The 10,682-nt window shown below is 37.2% G+C and overlaps 1 pseudogene; it reads right to left on the bottom strand.

Moving 5' to 3' along the window:
• Nucleotides 1-3,484: 3,484 nt before the first annotated feature.
• LOC149151177 (peroxidase A2-like) lies at nucleotides 3,485-10,462 on the bottom strand (annotated as a pseudogene).
• Between the last annotated feature and the right edge of the window lie 220 nt (nucleotides 10,463-10,682).

The following is a 10,682-nucleotide window of genomic DNA, read 5'->3' as shown; positions in this document are numbered from 1 at the left end:
CTTGAGCTCATCCTCCCATCAAGAGTGGATCTCAAGCCTAGATTGGTAAATGGATAAGAATTTCTAAACTACCATCCTCTTATATATATTTACTGCCATCCACAAGCTAGGTGTTGGATTTTGGAGATAGATTCTACCCTCATGTTGTTGTTGTGAGAGTCATTATTCCATGCATTAGGGTGAAATAGAGGCATTCTTTGTGACAAAGAAGGACAAGTCAACTTGGAGGATCTCTTCTACAAGAGGAACTCTATATTTGCTTATAACTCTCTCCATTTCTATTAGTACAAGAAGTACATTGTTTTCCTATATGTGATGTTATGTTATTCATATATTTCAATACCATGTTTATATGTTAAATGAAGTGATTGGATTATGTTATATAGATGTCGTAGATCTCTGGCTTGTGTTTTCTGATTATGAAGGTTCTAATTATAGCGATAATAGCTAGGATTAGAGTGTACAATCCAAGAAAGGAGCGAAGCTTGCGACAGATTCTAGGTAGGCTTCATCCCATTATTCATTTAGTTTAAGGAAGACATTATAGTCATTTCTTTCTATTGTTGTAGGTCAATCCACCAGACCAAGGGAAGACACTTTTGTCTGCAGTCGTAGATCTTGTATAAAAAAACAAATGTGTTATGTGTTGGTCACATGGTCTATTAATCTGCATACCTCCATCTTTGTATTTGTTTCTCCTCCTCCTAAAATCTACATCACATCAACTCTTCTATGTGCTAGATAATTAATGAAGAACGCCTCAATCAACTCTAACACATTCTCTAACTCTCTAACCAACCAACTCTCCAACCTTGCACAAATTTATAAATGAACTTTGATGGTTGTTTGTGTCCACTCACACGAATATGAAATGAAAAAAAAAAAATCTCTTTACATTACGATTGTGTCTCTTCAATTCCAAAACTGCTTAAAATCTTGAATATTAAAATACATAAAATGAATTTCATCATATCCAAATGTCATGCATTTATATTCTTCATTTCAATAAAATAAATAGCATGCAATAAAAAAATCTTTCATTCATATTCAAATAGCCCCACATTACAATATTTTTCCATGTCTTTTCCTTTACCTTGCATCATGTCTTTGTCTTTCATTTGTTCTCATGGAGTCTTTCGTTTGCCTTTCATCACAACCATTCAACTCAATCAACCCGATACATGTGCCATCATATTTTCCTACGCATTTTCCCTTTGTTGTTCCTGTTGTTCCTTTGCCATCACCTTCATCTCTTGTTGTCATATATCCCTGCAACATACCTTGTTTCTCCTATGCCTTTGCTTCTCCTGGTCCATTTTGGTACAAGCCATAACCTCTAATTGTCATACCTTGTTGTTACCTTGCTGCTCACAACTCAACAATACTTTGCTGCTCATTTTCCATCAATGACAAGAATGCCACCAATCTCCCCCTTTGTTATTGATGGAAACACTACATCTTGAGAATCAACTTCAACATCCTATAGTTGCCTCCACCTCTCACATCAATGTTTAGGAGTTCTTCATAGTTGCTTAATTTTATGGAATATAGAGAGTTTTTTTTCAATGAAAACTTTTTGATGAGATCTACTCCTCTCCATGAATACTGTGGCAGTGATACCATTATAGGATTCTATGGTTTCACGCTTGACTTAAGCATTTGGTACAATGGTAAGTTATTTGAGTAATGAGGTTTCTATTGCAAATATTTACTAAAAGAGCGCCCTTTACTCTTGAAATAGGCTCCCTGTGCTGGTTGATGGAGTTTTATTGCGAGCTGATTATCAAGGAAAAACATTCTTCAAATTTTAGGAAGAAAACAAAAGAACTTGAGCGTTTAAGGAACCAATCTAAGTTTGGTCGATGAAATCGATTCCCTCTTCAGAACCAAAGAACTATCTCGAGCATGATACATGTACGTTAAAGGAAACAAAAACCTGCAAGCTAGTCTTTTCCGGCATATGCCCATGTATCTAGTTTCAAAATCATGCTTTTGATAAAACTGAGAAAAGAAACTGATCATGACCTTAACGAAAGATGCAATAATGAAAGTGATGTTGATGCATGACCACTAATGCTAAAATAATCATCCAAGACCACAATGCAACCGATTGCGCATGGGTAGATTCATCTAATGTGTTTTATTTATTCATTTCCACACACTGATCCCTGTTGACAAAAGTTACAATATCGAAGACTGAGCGCCCACATAGATTATCATGAAAAAAGCCACGCAATTATGTCAATCTCAACCGTGAAAAAGAAAACTACAAACAACATGATACAAAGTGACCTTCCATCTTCCTTTTTTATCACATCATTATCGATGCAACATTTATAGATAGCCTCTAAAGCTTTTGCAACCCTGGCTTCAACAGGCATACCTGGAAGAGAAAGATTTGGTTTTTTCTCTTTTCACTGAGGCCTGATCCATGAGTATAATAAAATTGTCCTCTTAATAGGAAACCATAGCTTGGAGACACTGAGCATAATCTCATCTGACTTCACCAATGATCCAAGGATAATGCATTTTCAGAACTGGAGACGTGTGGAATATGATGAGAAATAATATCTGCACTTGTCAATAATGAAACACTGTAGGAACTCCACGGTAGATCTACCATAGGCAACGACAAACACCGTAGGTATTATAAGATATCAACTCCACTGTATGTTTATTAACCAGTGCCACCACCTATATTATTCAACCAACACATAGCATATAACATTAACGTACAACACATTGTAAATTAATGCACTGTAAACCAGTCTTCAACGTACATAGCATCGATGAAAGAAACCCCAAAAGCATATGAATGTTTCGTGGGTCAATACTGGCATTGTCACCCATTTTTCTGCAAGTCACATATAAATGAACAACATCAACCCATTTTGAAAATGTATGCTATCATGCCTCTTTCAAACATCTTGTACACAGTTCGAGCAGGTGTCAAATTAATCCTTTCGTGCAAATGTGGTGCGATCATAGTATATTTGGTCCTCACTCTCCATCCTCGCAACAATATCATGTGGTGAAAAAATAAAATATGAATTTATCAATGGTAAAAAGATTAGTCATAAAAGTTATTCTAAACTGGCAAATCAATAAAGAATATTCATCTTTTCCATTTCAAAACGTCCACCTCCTTCAATTCCACACTATAGGATTCAACCCAATCTCTGAGACTTAATTTTTTACCTCCTTCAATTCCACACTATAGGATTCAACCCAATCTCTGTGACTTAATTTTTTACTTTTTTTTTCCCGCATTTTAGTTATAAAATAGATCGAAGAAGCTTGATGCAAACGTCATTATGTGTTTCCCAAAAATAAATTTATTGATAATTGCTGTCAGTATTTTACCAACACGAGTTATGTTACAGATAGCACTTCCCTTTCTAACTTTTATCTTTTAAAACGGAATGGTACTGCTCTCACTTTGACAAAAGTGGAAACAGACGAAACAAAGCAATACTGGGATTTTCTAGCCATTGACCTTCCTGCAATTTAGACGAATTTCTCCGCTTGTTCCCGTTAGAGGATTTATATTTCCCATCTTAATCATCGAGTTGGAGAAGTTGGAGAAAAAATCAGCCTAACTACTGCTGTAGTCATTCACAATAGAAATGGTGGCTGCGCCCGTTGTGTTAAGCAGTTCTTGATCTGACTGGAACAGCCCCATTTCGTTTTGGAGATTTATGTAGTAGTTGTTGTCGAAAGTGTTTGGAGTGCCCGGATCAAGTGAGGTTAGGGTGCTCCCGTTACCATTCTGTGGGCACGTGCTTTGCAAGGTGGATAGATAAGATGAATTGAGCGTGGCATCTGGATTGCCAGTTCCGCTGAAATTGTAAAGTCTGTTGACAAAAACTGTGCAGCGAGCTCGCCCGATTGTGTGCCCACCTGGATCCAGCATGATAAAACACTTTTTATTCAGATGGTAGATTTTGAGAATATTTTAAATTTGGTAGAAGTTAAAAAATTTACTTTGTTTAGTTAATCTAGTTTTAAAATATTCTAAAAACCTGCAATCTAATTAAATTCAACTCAACTCTAAATTTATGTTACTGATTTCCCTACATGGATATTCACACATTTATAAAAAAATCATTGTGAAATTACAACCCAAACTAGTTAGCTGGATTGGAAAATACCATTTACCAATGCATGTGAAAAATAACAACACTAACCAATTCTGCCATGGAAAGAAATGTGAGCTTGCATATGCAGATAAGAGTGTTCCTATACCTGACAAAGCAACTACATTGGTGACAGAAAGTCCCACATTTTGGAACTTTGCTCTAATTGTGGAAACATTGTCTGTTGGTGAGGGAATGGCTGTGTTGGGAAGAGTTGGGTTTGCAGTGGTGCTATCTCGTCTTCCTAACTGTATACTCCACGATGGACCACTGGACTGCAGCATGTTGCAGACGGTTATCATGTTAGAAGGCTTCATAGATTAGTTATAACTTAGAGCTATCGAATATATTTCAACTTAGAGGAATGGTATAAAGGATATTCATCATGTTGGATTAATCATTATAGTAACACAGTATCAAAAGCTTATGAGTCATTAATTACGATAGATTTACAGACCAGCACGACTGATCCCTCTGCAGCAATGGCGAGAATGTCAGCACAAGAAACTGTTGCGTTGCATGAACTCTCTACTGCTGCCTTGATGTTGTCCACAACGTCAAAACCCCTTAGGGAATTGTTGTTAGGACCTGCTGTCTTTTCGCCAGTAAAATTTGCTGTGACATCTAACAGAATGGATCCATCACAGCCCTTAAAATCAAGGAGTGAGTGAAATATCAATAATACAAAATGAAATTAACTCAAACAGATTACAGAAAAACACACATAAAAACTAGACACAAAATATTGGCGGAAAAGGCTTCAGCCTCAGGTATTCTCTCTCACATTTTCATTCATTAAAAATAATTGAATATAGTGTTACAAATAAATAGATGAGAGATAGTGTTCTCAAGATAGTGCGTGCTATCTTAGACACTTTTGGTTGAGATAATTTCTCCTTTGGTTGAGATAATTTCTCACCAGACACACACCAATATAGGAGTTACCTAAACTAACTCCTATCTTAGAGGAACAACCCAAGAGTTAGGCACAAATTCCTAACTTGGAATATTTAATTAATTAATTTATTTTTGGATTTATTATTGTTTTATGAGAGAGGCTAACATTCCCCCCTTCAATGATAAATCCAAAATAAGAACGAGGAACCATCTTCCAAGTTCTCATGTTGATGCTCAAAAACATTGCCTGAAAAAACAGCCAAAACGGGATGCTGGAAAAAACTCAAATCTGAAGAGAACATGAATCAGCTGCATGCTTGATTCATCTCTGAATGTCGCATGACAACTCCATCACGTGCCAAGCTGCAAAAGGATCCAACTGTCGTTTGTTTGAAAACAGCATCCGGTGTCCACTGACACAATTTTGATGAACGCCCACTGGCGTATTTGCTGATGATGATCGCCCACTGGCTGATGATGTTGAAAAATAACTCAATGTTGTTTTTGCTATGATGAAAGCTGCTCACTGCTGCTTTATTGTTGATTGCCCATTGGAGAATTTGATGATGCTCATTGTTGATGACAAATGCCCACTGGCTGATGAAGATGCCCACTGGCTACTTCGTTGATGTTGTCGAGACTTTCAGTCTGACAACCACTTGTCAATTTCATTGACATTTTCCCCCCTTTGTCAGCTGAAAGGAGAGACAATCTTCTCCAAAATATATTTGAACTCCCCCGTTCAGGTGTAGGAGAGTTTCACTGTCGTACTCCCTTATTCAACTGCATGAGGGTACCATCATCGGTTCACTGCTGGCTGCACTATGTGTGATTGTAGTCGGTTGAAGAACTGAGACAATCTTTTGACTATGGATGACCATTCCCAAGGATCGATCCATTCATAATGTATCTTCAATCTGGCTGATTTTTGTTGGTTGCGACATTTTTCTGATGAATGATTGGACTTTCTACAATGGCGAAAAGGATGGAGATCAAAACATTGATCTTCCATATGATCGGTTCTTTGACAATGAGAACATTTTGGTTGGACTTCAACTTCAGGTTGCGTGTAATTTTGTTTGTCTACAACTTTCTCAGAACCTACTGAAGTGTGTTGTTCAAGAAATCCTGCACTCACAAACTTAATTGGCTTGGAATAATCTGGGATATGTAAGTTGATTTCATCAGTGACATATCCTAAGCCTCGTCGATTCTTGTTATTTTGAATTTCTTCCAAGGGCTTGATGATGGGTTTGGAAGAAATTTGAATTTGATCATGAACAACTTCGACACTTGAAGTTGTTTGGATGAGTGATTTGGAATCAACATCTTTATCTTCATCTGTATGGTTGAATGACCTGGAAGAAGCACTCTTTTGTTGCAGCTCATCTCTTTGTAGTTGCGACTCTAGTTGAAGAAACTCAATAGTTTCATGTGTTTGTTGTAGATGCCGTGAAATATCAACAAGACTTTCTTTGCTGATGTGCACCATGTCTTCATCACTGGAGATGATCAAACTATGAAGAATGTTTAACCACTGAATATGTTGCGCCATCTGAACTTGCTCACTTGAAGTCAGGCTCTCTTGTCGTAGATGTCGTGCTTTGAACTGTTTCACTTGATTTTGTTACTTGAATGACAGGCTCGCTTGTTATGGGACTTGAATGGCATGCTCGCTTGATTTGTTGCTTATTGCACTTGCTAGGAACACTTGCTAGAGTTGTAGAACTTTCTTACTTAGACTCTGGAATTCACGCTCGCTTGATGACGATCGCGTTTGTGTGAACGCTCACTTGCCTTACTTGATGACTTCACGCTCACTTGAATGAATAGCCACGCTTGCTTGATGTTGATCTCAACTTGCTTGATTGATGTTAGAGTGGAACTTGCTTGGTTGCTTTGATCATTGCTGTAATGAACTTCACTCTGGCTCGCTTGAAGGTTTGAACTTTGTACTATTTTGACGCAAATTTCTTGAATGAATACTCACGCTCGCTTGCAGGAGATGTGAACTTGTTGCTTGTTTGTGTTAGAGTTAAAATTCGTGCATTCACTTGATTCTGTTTAAAGGAAGGGTGTCGAACACTGTCGAAAATGCACCCAAAAAACGCTTAATGATTTTAATTACTCGCTACAACGAATTCAATTTGACTCAATTCAAGACTTGGGTGTCGGTTTCAATCAAGAATGCACCCTTACAATTCAATGTAATTTGAGTTTGATTACAAGTTCAATAATTTTGATGTAGATTGTGCTCTGAAACGTTGAAGTTTACAGATTCATTAACTTGAATGTAGTGATGTAGACTTTGCTTTGAAATGCTGGAGTTTGCAGAGTTATGAACTTGATTGTATTGAGTGAATTTTATCGTTGAGGTAGAATGCTGATGTTGAAAACTTTGATTAGTTGTTGTATGTATTGAGCTTAATTATCCTTCCTTGCAGCTATTTCGTTACAGGTGTTGTGCTTGCTTGCATTGAACTTTATGTGTGTTAAATGAGATCATTTATGTGTCAAAACTAGACACAAATAGAAATGCAACAACATGAAGCATGCACCATCATCAACACACTCTTCATGTACCTAAGATCCCCTTATTCAATTTCGGGTGGATCTAGGACACAATCACCACAAAAAATGATATCTTTATTAAACTTTGGAGTACATAATCGCTCAGCTTTACAACATCTTCATTAAAACTTCACAAAGTTTGAGAACTTCTAAGAGGCAAATTGTCTTCAAAAAAATTGGTTTCGCACCAACTCAATCTCTCTCAAAATATAGTTTAGTGTAAAACATTTAATGCACCTTATCCCTCCAAAAAAATTTAAAACATCAACCTTATTACAAAATTAATCCCAATCTTCAAAAATTGATATACAAGATAGACAATTATGAATATGTTTCCAAATAGTCTATCTCTGTTTTATTTACAAGGCCGCAAGAATTTGAATGTCACTGGCTCATATCCAATCCATAGGTCTGAGTGATCCGAATTGTATACATAATCTTGCAAGTATTTCACCGGTAGCCAATTTCTTCAGATTAGCAACAGTGGCTGCCCAACTTTGTTAGGTTCGTGGAGAACTTCTAGATGATGAAGAAAATGAGAAATACCGTGTATATTTCCTTCAGAAGGGCATGTTAGAGGGTGATCTTGAAAGCATGGAAGGGAACAATAAAACTAGAATCCTAGACAATGACAATAAAATGGACAATGATATGCCTTTTTCATATTCAGATGGAAACCCAGGCATTGGATGGACCATTTTTCTGGAGTTGGCAATCAGCATAAGGGATTAGTAAGGGAAGTAAACCAAGAAGCCATTGAAGCTAGGGAAAAGGACTTTGGTTTAAAGCAACGACAACAAATTCAAGCTGAAAAGAACTGAGAGAAACCCCGTATACCTGCGTGGAATAGCATGGATCGTATATTGTAGAGACCACCTGAACATATAGGCATTGAGTGTTTCAGGCAAGCAAGAGGTCTCTCCCATGGCTTCAGATTCTTTGAAAGCTTCTTTTCTTCCTTTTACAACGTTCAAATGCACCAATTATGTAACAGGCCCTTCGGTTCTCACTTCGTGTCATGACTTAGAATTAATTATGGTCCAATTCACGGTTTCACTGGGAATGCTTTACTCGACTGTTGTATGTGCCTCCCCTATGCCACGACTTTGACTGCTCTGTGACTCCTCTATTGGCAATATAGAAACCTCAAAGTCTACATACTGTAGAAATAAGAAGCAAACTTTGAACTTGGAACTCCAGAATCTCTAACAAAGTCCTGCTCTCTTTACTCGTTTTCTCTATAAATATAACAAAATGACCAAATGCCACAACCAAACTCTTTTTTCTGGTTGTGGTTTACATCTCCTTTCATTCAATTAAAACCTTTGTAAATAACTCTATGAAAAATACTTTCAAGCCGCTAAGATCCCTCAAATAAAGATTTCACATGATTACTGCACTTGGGACAAATCTCAGAACTCGGTACGCTTTGACAACTCCGAACCTAGTACACCTCTCGACAGCTTGATTGTAAGACACTGGTTTCGACCTCGTGACGCACAAGGGCGCAACGGAATTGAATATATATGCTCCAGATGAAGCCAAAGCCAATGGAACGGGAAAATTAAAGTAATCTTTTGGTCTAGACAACAAATTTAAGCTCCTCGAAGTCTCGTATGGCCATTTAGGAGTTTTCCCCGATGGTCAAGAGTGGACAAAAAAGGACGAATCGATGCAGGCTGTCAATGGCAGTGGGGACTCGCAGGCTACAATAATTCTGTGCAGTGGTAACTAAAGCAGACAATTCCAGCTTATCATCACTGTATCTCTTCCAGCGTGCAATTATTCCACTCAATAGAGATTCAGATAGATGGGAGGTCAATGTGCTGGTGAAAATAAAATATCTACATGCTATCAGTTCTCCAACAAATGGCGTGAGATATGAATGTAAACAATGTCTCCCCTTCTGATTCCATTGCCACGATCATAATATAATTAATAGGTTTCCATGGAAGACTACCATGGAGTCAGTCAGGCCCTAAGAACCATTAATGCTCTGATACCACATATTGAAAAATGAAATTAATTCAAACAAATTACAGAAAAACACAAATAAAAACCAGACACAAAATATTGGCGGAAAAGGCTTCAGCCTCAGGTATTTTCTCTCACATTTTCATTCATTAAAAATAATTGAATATAGTGTTACAAATAAATAGATGAGAGATAGTGTTGTCAAGATAGTGCGTGCTATTTTAGACACTTTTGGTTGAGATAATTTCTCTTTTGGTTGAGATAATTTCTCATCAGAAACACACCAATATAGGAGTTACCTAAACTAACTCCTATCTTAGAGGAACAACCCAAGAGTTAGGCACAAATTCCTAACTTGAAATATTTAATTAATTAATTTATTTTTGGATTTATTATTGTTTTATGAGAGAGGCTAACAATGTTGTCCACAAGGTCAAAACCCATTAGGGAATTGTTGTTAGGACCTGCTGTCTTTTCGCCAGTAAAATTTGCTGTGCCATCTAACAGAACGGATCCATCACAGCTCTTAAAATCAAGGAGTGAGTGAAATATCAATATTACAAATCTCTGTACTGAATACAAATCTATTGAATAAACAGACAGTGATGTATTAAGGACAAATCTAGTGAAGAAAGAGACATATTTCTACTTACATTAACGAAGCAATCGTGAAAATGCATACGAAGGAGAGAGGCCGCAATCCTTGAATCATTTTGCAGGGCTTGCTGGATGACCTGCCCCACTATATTGGTGACATTCGGACATGTATTCTGATAAAAGGTAGCGCTGAGCTGAGCAGTGGTGCATTGAATGAATGCAAATGCAAATGCAACGAATATAACATTCACGGAAACATATCGAAATGCCATGACGAACCCTATAACTGGAGAGGCTTAAATTTATAAAGGTTTTCCGCCACCGACATCAGTCACTGTCACAATTCATTGAGGAAGGTCATGATATGGAATTGCGATGATCGTGGGATGGTGTGAGCCATGTGCATGCAATGCGAAAATGCTGGTCAGATTTATTCAAAATATGGAATACAAATTACGAATATGCAGCGCAAGTCCTATTCAAAATATGAAGACAAAATTAAGTATA

The sequence above is a fragment of the Pinus tabuliformis genome, chromosome 9 (assembly GCF_031772625.1).
Source record: "Pinus tabuliformis cultivar Carrire ecotype Pingquan chromosome 9, CPIR1, whole genome shotgun sequence".
NCBI lineage: Eukaryota > Viridiplantae > Streptophyta > Pinopsida > Pinales > Pinaceae > Pinus > Pinus tabuliformis.
The sequence above is the reverse complement of the archived record's forward strand: the minus strand, read 5'-3'. Positions and strand labels throughout refer to the sequence as shown.